The sequence below is a fragment of the Strongylocentrotus purpuratus genome, unplaced genomic scaffold (assembly GCF_000002235.5).
Source record: "Strongylocentrotus purpuratus isolate Spur 01 unplaced genomic scaffold, Spur_5.0 spur5_scaffold_20, whole genome shotgun sequence".
Lineage (NCBI taxonomy): Eukaryota > Metazoa > Echinodermata > Echinoidea > Camarodonta > Strongylocentrotidae > Strongylocentrotus > Strongylocentrotus purpuratus.
The window spans coordinates 36,316,990-36,333,576 of record NW_022145606.1 but is presented as its reverse complement, the minus strand read 5'-3'; the positions used below and the strand labels follow the sequence as shown (position 1 = coordinate 36,333,576).

Genomic DNA, 16,587 nt, shown 5'->3' with positions numbered 1-16,587 from the left:
CTTCTAGACTTAGACATTATTTACCGGATCATGTTCATTTGTTACTGGGTGATGCTTTGGTTGAGCCCTCTGAATCAGTCAGAACTCTAGGTGTTGTACTTGACTCTGCTTTGACTATGTCTCAACAGGTTACTTCACTGTGTAAGTCTTTAAATTTTCATTTATATAACATATCTTGGGCCAGAAGGATGCTAACTGATTAGGCATGCCATCATGCTATTTGCTCTCTTGTTTTAAGCCGTGTTGATAATGCCAATTCCCTCTTGATTAATATAAATGTTTCAGATATCGATAGACTTCAACGAATCCAGAATCATGCAGCCCGTATTATTTCAAATGCAAGAAAATATGATCATGTGTCTCTCTTGTTAAAACAACTACACTGGTTACCTGTTCATAAGAGAATAATGTATAAAGTTTCACTATTTGTTTATAAATCCATGTATAACCTTATCCCATCCTATATTTCTAGTCTGTTTTGTCCCATCCAGCAATCAAGATATTCATTACGTTCAAGGTCAGACCCCCTTCATTTGCAAATCCCCCGCATCAATTCGAAGAAGGGTCAACAACAACAAAAATTCTGGTCCCACTATTTGGAATAGTCTCCCTTTAAGCATTCGTTCCTGCACCTCAGTCGCATCATTTAAGAGAAATTTAAAAACTCATTTGTTATTGTTATTTTTTAGAGTGTAATGCACTTGGAGAGTTTATAACTATTCTGTTTTTATTTTAAAATGTAAAGCGCCTTGAGCATGTTCTTGTAAAGGCGCTATATAAATACCAATATGTATGTATGTATGTAAATCATTTTTAGACCACCCTCTTTATAATCTCACAAACACTCCACGTTTAATTCTGTCTTGTCCTCCCCATTCAAATTTGTATAACACTTTGTTTTTATGGATAAACACTCAGAAGTTGAAACTATACTGGCTGCATGTAACACATGTTATATAGCAACAACAGTTTAGACTTTAGCTTTTTTCGTATAATATATGGCTTTCCACAGGTTCAGCTGAGATGTTAAAGAATTATTTGGAGTTGAGAAATCCGATCTTCAAAACTGTGGGATTTGTCAATTTCAAGAAAAATTGCCATGCATTGAGGTTCAAGGCATGCCAACATAGAGGATTTGTTTTTGTTGGGGGTCCCGGCGAATTGCAATGAATTATTGATAATTATTGCATTTTCTTTATTTTTTATATATTTGTTGGGACAGCGAAATACCCTAGCCCCCGCTGCGTACAGGCATGATTCATTGCCTAAGCAATGGCCTCGTTACTCTGAGCCCCCAAGATCCAGAACCGTGTCGATGTGCTATATTAGTGCCCTTTTATGAGGCAATAATACTCATTGCTGTCAGTTATGACTTAAGGACATAGGTCCCCTAGTTGATTAGTTTAGTAGCACACACATGCTTTATATCTGAGGGTGTATACTATAATCTAAATCTATTAGGAATATATTATTGTCAAAATCATTTCTCAAATTCGGGTAAAAATAATTATTCCACCATTACGACCAAAAGTGTATATTGAATCTGAACTATTTTACTCATCGTTTTTAGAGTTAATAAATTATAATCCTGTATACTATTACCTTTGAGTTAAACAAAAATTAAAACTTCTTAAAATGGCAAAAATAAATCTCAGATTAGAGAATTTCTAAAAAGATCACTAGATAATGATATATTTTTTATTTACTGTATGTTTGGTATTGATACGGAAGTCGACACACATTTGACTTCCATGTATATTAAGTAAGGAATATTTCTAAAGGACTATTCTATTTCTTTGTTTACTTATATAGTTTATGTTACATGTATATAATGTAGTATAGTAAAAAAAAAAAAAAAAAAAAAAAAGTTTTAAAATTCTTGCCAAAGACAGGGAACCAGACTCGACTAGCACTTGTGCTAACTTCTGGTACCCCCTTTAACAACAAAAATGTACACATAATATTTTATTCCATTTGTATACGACATACTTTGTAAAACAATATTTATATTATTCATGTGTAATGTTATCGATCTTGTGTTATATTGTTATATTTTATGTAATCATGCTTGATATATTGTGTTTTACTTGTTATTATTTTTGTTGTTAATAAACTCAAACTCAAACTCAAACTCAAACTCAAATACTACACCTCAAAGAAAGTCTCAGCACCTCTTTATTTATGTACCTCTCGACATTGCAATAACTATTAACACACCGATCCCAAACACGACAGATGGAAACTGACAGCCCTCTCCCTTTAATGTATCTGTCTTCCACAGTTTTCGAGCCCGTGCAGTTATGGCATCAAAGACTGTTATCAGTATGTTACTTCTACTCGCTGTTGTAATCACAGCCAGTACTCCTCTGGAAACTGAAGGCGAATATGCGGTTGACCGCGAAACCTACATCCAGGAGCCTGTGCTAGATATGGTGAACGTGGAGGAGACTTCTGATTCTGATACTTCTGATAGTTCTGATACTTCTGATAGTTCTGATACTTCTGATAGTTATGATGGTAAGCAGTTCCAGTCATAGTACGTAAGGTGTAGTTCAGATGCTAGCGAGTTTTCGCAACCGGCGACGCGGCCTTCTCCACTGGGCTTCTCCAATGCTAATCTTAAAGATAAACGTGAGTTGTGGTAAAAAAAAGAAAATGAATTCTCACAGAATCTAACGAAATTTACACTGAATGTTCAAGATTACAAATAAATGTCATGTGCCAAACAATTTCGGAAGAAAATGTATACTGGCGGAGTAATGAGCATAGAAAGATAAGGAAATCAGGGTAGTACTAGCCCCGACACCATGTGCGTTGTCCCATATACATCTTTCTGTGTAAGTGATTGTTACTTTACCAAAACTCTGCCAAATTTATGATGATTTTGATGACTCCAGAACCTTGCATTACACACCGTTACTTGCATGCTATACTATCAACTTTTCTGATCCATTCCACATCTTTTCTTTCACAATGCAATCGCATTACTAGTACTCAAGTTTATCTTTAACGGGGGGTCGCAATCAGAGCGAAAATTTCCGCGTATCCCCCATACCTCCGACGGTATTCAGCCGTATTAACGTCGGGAGTCAAGCTTGTACGGGGTGGCGAGCTCATTTAAATATCGCGTAGTCAGCATTTGCGTTGCCGTGCGAAAACTCGCTATTACGCAGCATACTGCGGCGGATTAGATTTTGTTTTATTATGACGTTAAGTGTACTACGCTGTAACTTATGACATATGAAGCTCGGTGAATATGCGCAGATCCTTTCTAGCGCACTACTTCCGTATATAGGCGTTGACAAGCCGCGGCTGTTCTTTGGTTGGGGGATGGTTTAGCACGTCGTTAGTCCAGATTTCGTCCGTTCTCTGTTTTTATTCTTCCATCACACGCATATCTCACAGACAGCGCGGTCTCTCCATTGATCGCGCAATCCCCCAAATTTCCGTCTACACGCCCCATAATACGAGGAATGGTTACGTCTACTTTCAACGTTGAGTGTGTGTTTTTTATCAGCTGATTGGGCGCTCGACACGGAAACGGTACAGAGTCTGGACTAGCACGTCATGTGAACGAGCCCTAACATAGTGTCTGAACTGAGAGACTTTTCCGCCTGCCTGGTCTGCTGCAGCAAATAGGCTCGGTACTCATTGGCCCGAATTCACAACGGAAGTCTGAGGATAAACCCGGTTTGATCAGACCAAGGTTTGTACAAACCTTGGTCTGACCTCAAACCTGGTTTGTCCTCAAACCCATTCCACAAAGGAAGGTTTGTATAAACCTTGGTCTGTAATTCCCAAAGCTCGGACCAATGTTTGTAAAACTAGTCTCAGCCATAGGGTTTCTAACATAATTTTTATGGGCTAGGGTTTAAATGTTAAGAATTGAAAAAACTGTTAAACTAAGCATTCTTAGTACGATCCAGACATCTTAATGAGAAATCTTGAAAAGATGATGGTTAGAACATCTCTGAAATAAACTTTAAAATTGCATTTTCATGAATTAATCGAACCAAACTGGCTCGCCGATGCAGAAAGTGCCCCACGTACTCACATTTGTGTGGTGCTGGTGAAGCACTTAATCTGACCCAGAACAAATTGACATCGGCACCTGAAAACCTTCGTTAGATAAATACATCTAAGGTTGTCAAGGTCTCTTTTAAATTAACTGTAAGAGTATTATTGTTTTGGGGGTTACAAATTCTTATCAATAAAATCACCTAATAATAATAATAATAATAATGATTTAATATGAATTAAGTTTTTATTGTGATTAATATATTAATTCATTTGATTGCAATTGTTAATTACTATAGATCTATATAGTTATTTTGTTAGAATGGTCAATCAATTATTATTTTAACTAGTTCCCCGTTTGTTTCCCCAACTGGCTATTTTTTCACATCAAAATTGTAACTGGTAAATGATTTGTTTCCATATAATATTAATTTTTTAAAAATTCCTCTATGGCCATCTTTTCTTTCTCTCTCCCTCCCTGTCTCTTTCTCTGTCCCCGTCCCTCCTCTCTCTTTCTACCCATTTTTGTTCTCTCTCCCTCCCTTTCTCTCTCTATTAATTCTTTTTCTTTCTCCCCTCTCTCTCTATTCATCTTTCTCTCTCTCCCTCCCTTTCTCTCTCTATTATTTTTTTTCTTTGTCCCCTCTCTCTCTCTATTCAACTTTCTCTCTCTCTCTTCTTCTTCTTTTTTGCAATGAAACACATAATGCAAAACCATGCAAACTGCAAACACACACATCTGCACCCCCCCCCCCCCCAAAAAAAGGGAGAAAGAGAGAGAGATAATCTGACACATATCTATTTCAGTTATCTTTGTAAATATATGAAAGCAATAATATTGTATTTGTATTTTCATGTTTTACATAAATAATTGAGCATACAACACAATAGTAATCTACCGTTTGTTCAAACAATGCAGTTCACATTTGTAAATTTTGTAGCATGCTTATATGAAATATAGCCCATTAGAGGTTAAGAGATGCTCTGGAAGGCCAATTAAAAGTCTCACTGTAGCGCTATTAGCAGAAAGAAAATCAGAAATACAACAAAATGGGTGACGAAAATTCAAATTTGCACATAAAAGTTCTTTAATTCTGACTTCGCTTAGTACAGTAAATAATATTTGTTCGAATACTCTCCCCTAGCTGACAACCAAATAATTTATATTGACCCACCCCTCAACCCAGCAGTGTATACAATGCTAATTATAGTTAAATCGGGTGCATTTAATCTATAGAGAACACTTAATTACAAATGCCGTCAGAGTGACAACAAATACTTATCAACTAAACATAACATCAAAAATATTCATAAATAATCAACAGTTCAACACCCAGGTTCTTGATGTAATGCTGCATAACTACGAAGTATTGTGGGAACACCAGGGAGGGGCCGTATTTTGAAATACATTTTGAGGTAATTCCAGTTGCAATCGAGTAAAATCTGTATTTTATAACTTATTACCGTATACATTGAAATTTTTTGTGGAATCCTTAATTAAATAATGTATAGCTCACTAAGGGGAGCCTTCCAAAGTTGCGACTGTGCCCGGACGCGTCGGGGCGCGATGAATAGAACAGTGGCGTCCCAAGAGACGCATTGAGGCGCAAAGGGGCGCGAAGGGGCGCAATAGTCACCCTCACCTGATTCTTGCATATGAAAAGAAACCGTCTATTGTTAGTATAAACCCGCTCTATTCTTCTTGCGCCCTTTTGCGCCCCACCAGGCGATGGAAGATTATCTCTCCCGTCATTGTTCTCGCTCGTGATGCGCGGTACAGCTTAAACTTGATATACAGAAAGTATTTGTCGGCCAAAGCCTGTCTTCCCCTCCTCCGGTTTTCGTTCTGATAAACTTTCCATTGTTTGTAAAAAAAAATGATGTATTCTTCTCGCGTCGCGATCTATTCTTCTCGCGCCGTTTTGCGTCGTAACGGGCGGGGTATTACCTTTCCAATTATTGTAGCGAAGCTTTGCGATGTACATTACTACAGCACAGCATGAACTTCTCTGGTGGGATCGTCTTTGTTTCTTTTTTTTGGGGGGGGGGCAATCAACACACTCGTTCATCTTGATCAGAATACATTATGATTTATTTTTGTTGGGTTTAATACGCCTCCTTTTAATTTTTGTGACGACTTTATGAAATGTGAAATAAAGATGACTATGTACGATTAATGGTTGTTTAATTGCGAGCTTAATTGTCCCCAACAACAAAAAATAAAAGACGAATGATGTGAATGACTACATGTATGCGGTTATAGTCGGCAAATTGATTACTGTTTGGGTCGCTTGTGTATGTTTGTAATTTGAATGATTATCAACATATTTGTATAATTCCCACATCGCGATATGATTCTAGCGTCGTATAATGGACAAAGGAATTATCTTTCTCTCTCGTCATTCATATTCACGCTACGCGTTGCACATCGCCACAGCCTGAGCTTGGAAGAATTTATATTTTGTCAGTCTAATCCTTTTTTTTCTCCTCCCATGACTTGGTTCTAATAAATTGAAGGTTTGCTTATTAGGGATAAGAAGGATAACATCAAACAAACGATTTACTCAAGATGACGCTCTTTTCATTTCACCTCGCTGTTTGATAAAGTAGAGTTTTACGGAACGAATACAAAAGAAAAGTTCGCTCTAAGGCCAAATAAAAGTTTTTTTTTATTAGTGTCCTGTTTTTTCGAGAACTAGGAAGGAGGAGGCCCTCTCTTTTCTTTTCTTTTTCTTTCAAAATGGCCGCTCAAAATGGCCGCTCGGTACATTTTCCCTGACAGTCGGGCTATTTTTCAAAATGGCCGCCGACATCTTTTAACTTTTTAAAAAAAATCAGTAATAGATCCATTTTAGTATTGTTTTTCATATTATTTCCCCAAAAATAAAAAAATAGGAGACGGCCCCCAAAAAGGAAGCAGGCGGGGACGCTAAACATGTATATTTTGTTAAGTGGCCTCAGGAAAAAAAAACATAAAATGCCGTGGCAGGATTTCACGCCCGAGATTTGCCTTCGAAAATTGCCCGTCCAAAAGGCGTTTTAAATCATAATAATTCCATAGCTCTTTTTAAAAGTGGAATAAATAGAAAAAAGAGTCCGGGAACTATATCGAGATTATAAAACATGTGTGTCATGAAGATGTAAACAAAAAAGTGTAGCCTGATGGTGATAAAGTTGAGCAGCAATTGGAAATGCAATACAAAACATTAATCAGTTCATGATGATAATTAATCATTCGACACAACATTCGAATCATTTATTCGTAGATTTTTATAATTAAGTGGCGAAAGTGAAATTTTGAAATCTTAATGCACAGATACAAAAAACATACCAAACATGTTTTGATTCTTATTCTAAAAAAAAAAAACCGGCAAATTTTAAACGATCTTTTTAAAAGGAGGGAGGCGCTATAGCCCAGTGGTAGAGCAGAGCAGCTCGTAACCGGGAGCTCCCTGGTTAGAAACCAAGTCGATATGCTATTGTAAGGAATAACTCAACATTACATTTCGTTCGGAGAGGATCTTAAACCCGCCGGTCCCCTGTTTGCCTAATTCAGAGCATACACATGCTTCATATAGCAGTCAGGAAAAAAAAGCGAACGGTACAGGAAGCTACCTTTTATGGATAGGCCTAAATTGAAGGTTTGGCTTAACTAGGGAGAAGAAGGATAACATCAAACAATAGATCTACTCATGATGACGCTCTTTCCATTTCACCTCGCTGTAAGATAAAGTAGAGTTCTATGGAGCGAATACAAAAGAAAAGTTCGCTCTAAAGGTAAAAACATAGAATGCCGTGGCAGGATTTCACGCGACTATTGTTTGATCGCTATAATTGTCCGACTTGCTATAGATTCTTGTTTAGCTACACATATGTGTGTGTGTGTGTGTGTGAGAGAGGGGGGCGGCGAAGTGAACGGCCGGACCAAAATGGCAGAGGTCAATCAGGAGGGCTCCGCTCGCTAGTTATAAGGACCGCTAATTCATTGGACAACTATTCATGAAGACCGCTATTCCTAATTTGAGAACATGGTCAGTATGTATAAGGGTCATGAATTCGTAATACGACATCCCCCCTCCCCAAAACTAAATAAATAAATAGAAAACATGAATAGATTAATAAACTTAACTAATGATACAATAACAAATAATGCCCGGTAATTGGGAATAGCCGCCTATGAGCGGAACATTGGGCGCAACAACTATTAGCTGCTCAAAGAGCTGTCTTTTGTCATTGCGTTGCAAAAACAAAGTGCTTTTAAAAGTTACATGTACTATAATATCCGTATGCTATATAACACCCAATGTGAACATGACGTGTTCAGGCCTTATAACTATATACAGTGCACGTTAAAACAAAAGACTTTACTAGCGCTAGCTAACAAATATGAAACGTCAAAACGTCACGAACATTGAAGATAACAAATTGTTAAGACAAATGACACCACCAATAAAGTTTCTTCGCGAAGAAATATTCGATCGAATTTCATGTTTGGAACAGATAGGCGATTTCGAATTGTTCAATCTACCGAAACGTTTTGATGATGCAGGCTCCCGACAATACGACTATCATTTGTGTAATATCTTTAATTTGCAGATGTTTGTTTGTTTTGTATGACATATTTATAAACGCCCTATAATCTTATTTCAAGCAGAATCTTTCAATCACTTTGATTATAAGTATCATTTTTAAATCACGGGTATTTAAATACAATAGCTGATTTTGCGAAGATTTAGAGAGCCTACGTTTCTATTCTTTAAATCGATCTTGCATGAGAAAGAACAGAGTGATGATATAGATATATGACCTATTTTGATCGGATGACAGAACAAAATAAATGTAATATGAAACAAATAATGTGTCAAAACATACAGAAGGAATACAATTATACATATCGTTTTTGTTTTGTTCGTGAAGAAATTAATATAATACAAGTAGTGAACACATTAATGAACAGAAATGAACAATCATAACAACGTCAACGCCTACACAACTTCGATATTTGGGAGGAAAATAACAATCAGAACAACAATCTAAATCAATGTCTTGTACGTAAAATAATAATAAAACATATCAGTAGCCAAAGTGAAAATTTTAGAGTCAAATCTTTCAAGACGAGAGCGGACACACACGCGGGGATTACATGAATAACTAATGCGTAGGAACGGGCGCGAAAGCTTTTCAAATTCACAAATTCACAATTCACAAAAAGCGCTTCACCCCTCCCCCCCCCCCCCCCCCCCCACCCCGAATGAGTGTTATGTAGGGTACGCATATGCATTTTCCCTCCTTTTGAAAACAGTCCCCTAAGTCCGGTGTGTAAAGTCAATACGGGCCGGATTTGTGTGTACTAGACGAGCCGGACTTTGGTGCGTGAAAAGTACCCCTTTACCAGACAGTAACAATGAGTCTACAAACAATAGCCAGATTTGATATTCATATTGTGAGCATGTGCTTAGTTATATCGGGATTCCCTGGTTATATTGAAGACGTAGGCTAATATCTGTTTGCCCAGTATTTCTCGCTGATTGTTTGACCAACATTAAATTGCTATTGTCCAGCTGACTTTTCTAAAGGCTTTTCTACCCTCGGCGCTAAAGGGATTGCGGAAAATTTCAACACTATTTGTGTTTCTTGATGACCCAGTAGAAGAAGAATAAGGGCGACCCTGCCCCCCCCCCAAAACAACGCAATCATTATTAATTCCGTTTACTACTTGATACCAACACGTGCATGATGGATCCCCCGGATGGATCCTTATTTAGACAGTGAGACAGTTCTGTTACGAGAAGCAATTCAACGAATTGCCATGGCTTGTATATGTTCTAGAACGCACTACGCTCTTTCGATAACACGTGGCCCCTATTTAGCACTATATATACGTATTTTAGTTATTCTTAACAATGACCTAGATCTAAAACTGGCTTCGTCGCAAAGAAATATTCGATAAAATTCTTTGACACAGAATGATAAACTAATTTCTTCTTGAGATATGTTTGGGGTGAAATTTCAAACATCATTTCCTGGTAACTCTCTTTTTTTTTAATGCATGCTCTATTCTTACGATTTAGGCATAATTTACTATGTTGATTTGCAATTGATAATCTCCCTGGGAGTTTTGCGATATCCCCGATGATACGGGTACAGTGTATTTAATTTTCTTCGTAACATTAGTGTTTTGCAAAGAAAGAACATTCTGAAAATGAGCGTCTTCCTTCTAACGAAACATATTGATGATGTTCCCGACAATACGGATATCATTTGCATTAAAAAAAATCGTAATACAGATAAAACGCTTTTTAAATCCAATTCAAGGAGAAACTATGACATTCTTGATTAAGTATCATTTTCAACATCACGGATTTTAAAATACGTTCTCTAATTTTAAGAAGATTCAAAGGATCTATGTATTGAAATAACTAACTGATGATATAATTATATGATTTATAATGATCATACGACAGAACTGTTTACAAGATGCAACAAAAATTGTTTTAAAAAAAACAAGAAAATCGAAACATGCGATAACATCGCTATAAGGAAATATAAAATTACAATTAAAGTGTCAAAACATGCACGAGGAAAACAATGTCAGAGAGAGTGGGGTAAGTATAAAAATAAATTTGTTTTTTTCGTGAACAAATCAATTTGTATTAAAATTGATACAGTATATTGAACACAATCATGAACAGAACAGGAGGAGATGAAAAAATGAACAATCATGCCAACGTTAACGCCTACAGAACTCCGATTTCGAGAGGAAAATAAACAATCAGAACAAACATTGTAACCAATGTCATGTACGTAAAATAATATTAAAACAAATCAGTAGCCAAAGTAATGCTTTTCAGAGTCAAATCTCGCAAGACGAGAGCGACACACAAGCGGGCACTACATGAATAACTAATGCGCCGGACCGGGCGCGAAAGGGCGCGAAAGCTATTCAAAGTTTAAGCTCCCATTCACAAATGTCAAGTGCTTCACAGGGGCGCGCCCCGGCGGGGTAATTTCGTAACAATGAGACTCCAAACAATAGCCAGATTTTAATGAGCTGGCAACCAACTGAAGTCCTCTCCTATCCGACGCAAAAAGGCGCTAATGGGCGCATAAAGGCGCCTCCTTTGTTCTCATATCCTGCTCTGCGCCCCGACGCGTCGCGACACAGTCGCAACTTTGGAAGGCTCCCCTAAATAGATAGATAGTGATGGTTATTTTACTTGACAGCTAAGAAAGCAATAAATGCTTGTTAGTAAGCTCCAGTGTTAGCTGTTTTAGGCTATACTTGGCCAAACCAATGCTATATTTGCACAACGTGAATTTTCCCAATATGGGCAACAGGAAAGCATAAAAATAATTAAGAAGTGTCGACCTTCTCTCTTAGATTGATGAGGCATGGAACGTCCTCATCCTTGCATTTAATAAATATGCGCTCACTCACACATCTCCCTTTTTTGTGTGTGAAGTGTTAAAGCCCCACTGTACTACTTGTAGCTACTTGCTCCCTCTATATAGAAAACTTCCCCAATCTGTGCCTGTTAATCCCCCATGATCCTCTTTTTCTTATGTTAATTGAGAACTGAATTGATGAGATAGCCTCCTGTCAGTGACCTCGCTGGGTTGTCTAATCCTCTTTTGCTGAACTAGTACAGATGGCCTTGAAAGCACATCTGTGGTCGACCCTCTGAATGAAGAAATGGCTTCTGATGAGGCAGGGAAGGCATGGATACCTGCAAAATTGAATGGACAAAATAAACAATATCATAAACAATATTCTTAATTTCAACTTGTTCATTTTTTTTCTTGGAGGGGGGTGGGGGGGGGGGTAATACTATAGAAAGGATACAATGTATTGTACACATAATCAGGAATTATTCAATCCTGTGTCACTAATACAAAAAATATGAGGTTCCACTTGACAACAAACTAATCAAGTTGCATCCAGATATCAAAAACATTAATTGTGATTTGTGAACTGAAATTTAAAAGCACATGAGCTCGTTTGTATCAATTACTTAATGCGAGTTGTTACTATATTACCAAATGAACATTCCTAACATGTCACATGTTGGCCAAATACAAAAAAGGAAACAAGATTGATTAAGAAAAAAGAATAAACAAATGTTTTCATATAAAGAAATAATCTACCTACCCTATAGTCTATCTCCAAGAATCAACTGTTTCATATGCCCTAGCACGAAGCTGTCAATTCAGTGCACACTCAGAAAAGATCCTGGCATCGTGGCTGCTACCAGTCCAGGCCACCTTGCAACGATACTAGTTATTTTCCCAGCATAATCACAGACAACCTGTCAATATGAAATAACATGTTGGCATTCATTAGTTATGAAAACTCACTCATTTCACACTTCAGATAGGCACTTGTTATTTATGGTAATTAATGCAAATGCAGTTGAATATGTGCTAATTGCTTTTCAATATCTATTTATACAACAAAAATTGGAAGAAAATGCTAATTACCCTATATTTATTGACTGATGAAGTATTTCTTCATTTTTAACTCATGTTTTCATTGTTTATCTTGTAACAATGTAAACAAAAATAATCTCACTTTAAACAAAACATTTCGAGCCTAAAACAACAAATGCTTTGTGTGTGTGGGGGGGGGGGGGGGGGGGGGGGATACCCACTCTCGCATCTTTTTATTGGAAATGAACCTGTTTGTTTTTCTATAGTTTAAAATATATAGTGGTAATTGCCATTGATCAATTTACATGCTTCTCTTTGTTGTTTTTTCTTTCATTGATCAATGGCAAAAACAGTGGCCCAATTGCCATGGCCATCAACAAAATATCAGAAATCTAGAGGTCATATCCGTATTGCCAATAGAAGGATGGAACAAGTTTTGATTTTTCAAATTTCCCTTTCGTTAAAAAGATATTAACTAGTGTTAGGATTTTTAAGTTTAACTATCCATTGGATATTCTTAACTGTGTACAAAGGCAGTGAAATGAGTACCTCTACGCGAATATTACTTTAATATCCATTTGGCCACTAGAAATCTTGCATTGGTCACCAATGAATTTGCATGGACGTACAACACACAAGACTGGAGAGTGTATATATCTAATGTGAACATTTTGCAAGGTACAAAAAAAAGGTCTAAAGGGAAAGCCGTGCTGGATCCAGTCATGATGTATTCATTTATTCTCACCTGAACATCGGAGGAGTACCTGTTCTTCCTATTGAAGTAGTACCTGGCTCTTGCCCCACCAGGGCTCCTGATGTAAACATGTGTCCCATCAACAGCAACTCCTGGAAATCTGCAGTACTGGAAAAACTGCTTCTGAATAGTAGTCACTTTTTGCCTTGTTGTAACTTGTACTTGTAGGAAACTTCATGACTTGTCCCTTTCTTCTGACAACAGCTTCGGAAACATCCCTCACTACTCTCCATTCGGCAAACAGATGAATATGACACGGCATGCCGCCTCCTCACGGTGCATCCTTTAGATCGAATTACCTTTTTAAAAAAAATTAAAAAACAAGCATTCAAATAAATCATTTTTTTGCTGGTTTATGCTATTATATTTTTACATCCCCAACCGTCACTGTCACTTAAAAAAAAAATTCCTGATTTCTAGATGTGGTGTGAATCAATTTAACGTAAAAGACAAAATTGTCTATGCCTTTTCTAATCTCCTTCACAGCGCTTTTGTGAAATTTAAGCAACAAATCACAAACTTGTTTCCAACACATAATCTGAATAATTTCCTCATGTATTAAAGCCAAATAACAGTATTGGGAAATGCCCCACACACAAATTATCAAAATTAATGCTTTCATCACCTACCATGTAAAAGAATAAATATCATAACTAATCTTTCAATGTATGGAATATGACAGAAAATGCTTAGAAATAGAATAAATTTATGTAAACGCACATGTGCATGGCATTAGGGGCTTGCACGGTCGTAGGCAGACCAGCGGAGCGGGGCAAACGAACAGTGAATTTAGGCGGTCAACATGAATTGAAATATTTCTGGATTTTAATAACGACACTAGGGTTGGATTTTACAACAGAAGCCCTTTTTTATAGCTATGTTAACAATATTCATCAAGTAGTTTGGCAACTTTCCCAATACAGAATTTGAATTCAAAGTACCTCAATCTAAAACAAAAGGCTCATCATCCAGCGGGTTTTCCCAATCTCAGAGGCCTCTGCCCAGTTGTGCTGCTATATATTGCTCCAGCTCCTCATCCAGGTACACCAGCTCATTATGCTGAATCAGCTGCATTTCTACCATCTTTACTAGAGTGAAGATAAAATGAAACAAATGTTTAAACAAGCTTGTTACTTTGTGGGTGATCCTGGCTCGATCTGGAGACTAAGCCAGTTAATTAAGACAATTAGAACCAGATCTAAATTTAATAAAAGCTTTGCTTGTCATGACTCATAAACAGAAATAACCGTCTGATATGGGTCATTTCTTTAATAAAAATAATAAAACTGACATTTGTTGACATTCTATAGATCTAATCGGAGGTCTAGTATGGAGCCAGACGTATTCTCAGTGAACAACTGGCAATATAGAGAGACTGAATCTTTTGGTCTATGCTTGTCAGTGTGATTCATTTTGGGGAACATTGGCATTGCTGATGCCACTTCAATTTAGGTACCAGTGTCCAAGTCAAGTGATGGACATCATTGCCAGGCCTAAGCTAGAGCCTGGTATTATTATCATTATCATGAATTTGCAATAACTAGTGTAGGTCTAGGCCTAGTCTAATTGGCATGTGTCATGGCATTGCTGACAACAAGACAAAATTAAACATGACAGTCATACTCAGATATCTACTGTAGGCCCGGCCCGGCTAGGCCCAACTCCAGCCCAGGGTCAGAGGGTGCGAGCTCCGCCGCCGCCTTGGGCGTTGGACTCGAGCTCCCCCAGACTCAGTCCCTGAACTCTGGAATTGAGAGGCCGTCGGATATGAAAACACCGAACATTTCATGGAAAATAGAAAGTTATAAAGCATATCAAATAGTGAAATGTCAGTAACGTGAAGAGTATGAATTCGACTACATGTACAGGTTTTATACTTACGATTTTAAGGAAAGGATCGAGAGATTGAGAGATTTCGATTGCACTAAAATCGGGCTGACCAGATACTATCGCAGATTGTTTTGGCGGTGAATTATTTGGATAAAATCAATCGAGCATAAATTATCTCCACCCAGTGCTGCATCCTGATTGGTTGAGAGCTCTCAAACCAGGTTTGAGAAATTACAAACCTCCTATCTGAGCAGTCTGTAAATTTCGGGTCTGATGACGTACATAAACCTGGTCTGAGGACAAACCTTGCTTTGTGAAATGTAATTTCAGACCAAGGTCTGAACTCAAACCTGAAACGCGTCATATGACGTACATAAACCTTGGTCTGAGGACAAACCGGCTTTGTGAAATGTATTTCAGACCAAGGTCTGAACTCAAACCTGAAACGCGTCATATGACGTACATAAACCTTGGTCTGAGCTCAAACCTTGCTTTGTGAATTCGGGCCATTAAGTTTAGAGAGTTATTACACAAAATTCTTATAATCAAAACAACTCTTACATACAGCTGCTATAAGTGTCCAACCTTTCCACAGTTATTGCATTTGTACGACTTGTACTTACAAGTTGATGGAGGGTGTTGCCCCTGTCCTCATCGATAACAAGCTCCTTATGATGTAAGTCTTCCCCTTGCCTTGCTTGCGATGCTTCACCAAATGGCGTTGGGGCTGTTTTTTCACACGTCATGTCTAATGGAGAAGAGCGACCGGTTGCGTTTGTTTCACGCACTCTAACCAGCAGTGAGAGAAATTATGCACAGCTAGACAAGGAAGCTTTGGCCCTCATCTTTGGAGTGAAAAAGTTTCACCCTTACATCTATATGGACGTCAGTTTATACCGATGACGGATCACAGGCCACTTGTTACCATATTAGGCCCGAAGTCTGGAGTTCCGACGATAGCAGCAGTTAGGATGCAGCGCTGGGCCTTAATCTTGTCTGCATACAGCTGTGATATCAAGTACAAGAGCGGTGCACAGCATATGAATGCAGATGGCCTGTCTGGACTTCCTATGCAGGTGAATCATCCTAGGGATGAAGAAGAGAGCACTTTTCATTACACTCATCTAGATGAGTTGCCACTGACATCACAAAAGATTGCTACTGCTACAGCTAAGGACCCAGTTCTATCACAAATGTTGCAGTATACACAAAGAGGATGGCCCAGCTCAGTGGATGATGGTGGTCTTAAAGATGAAGTTGAGTTCTGGTCATGCGATTGCATTGTGATCATCTAGCATATAAGAATTTGTGTGTATTGCAAGGTTCTGGAATCATCAAAATAATAAGAAATTTGGCCAAGTCTTGGTAAAGTTACAAACACTGTACACGGAAAAATGTATATGGGACTACACGAACACGTGGCGTAATAGGCCGCCCCCCCCCCCCCGATTTTTGCGATGTTACATGCATATTTAGAATATGAAGGCATTTGAAGAGCCATGCTTTTCAGGGAACATGTCTTATCTGATGTTCTTCCACACTTGCATAATAAGAATGAG

The 16,587-nt window shown here is 37.9% G+C and overlaps 1 long non-coding RNA gene across 2 annotated transcripts; it reads right to left on the bottom strand.

Annotated features, from left to right (window-relative positions):
• Positions 1–11,562: 11,562 nt before the first annotated feature.
• On the bottom strand, positions 11,563–15,394 carry LOC105442435. Of its 2 annotated transcripts, none has more exons than XR_004065625.1 (5): positions 15,080–15,394; positions 14,140–14,286; positions 13,190–13,497; positions 12,167–12,323; positions 11,563–11,744 (listed from the first exon to the last, which is right to left on the bottom strand). It is a non-coding gene; the product is annotated as an uncharacterized LOC105442435 (long non-coding RNA). The 2 variants fall into 2 exon arrangements; XR_004065626.1 differs by having other exon boundaries at positions 14,140–14,281.
• Between the last annotated feature and the right edge of the window lie 1,193 nt (positions 15,395–16,587).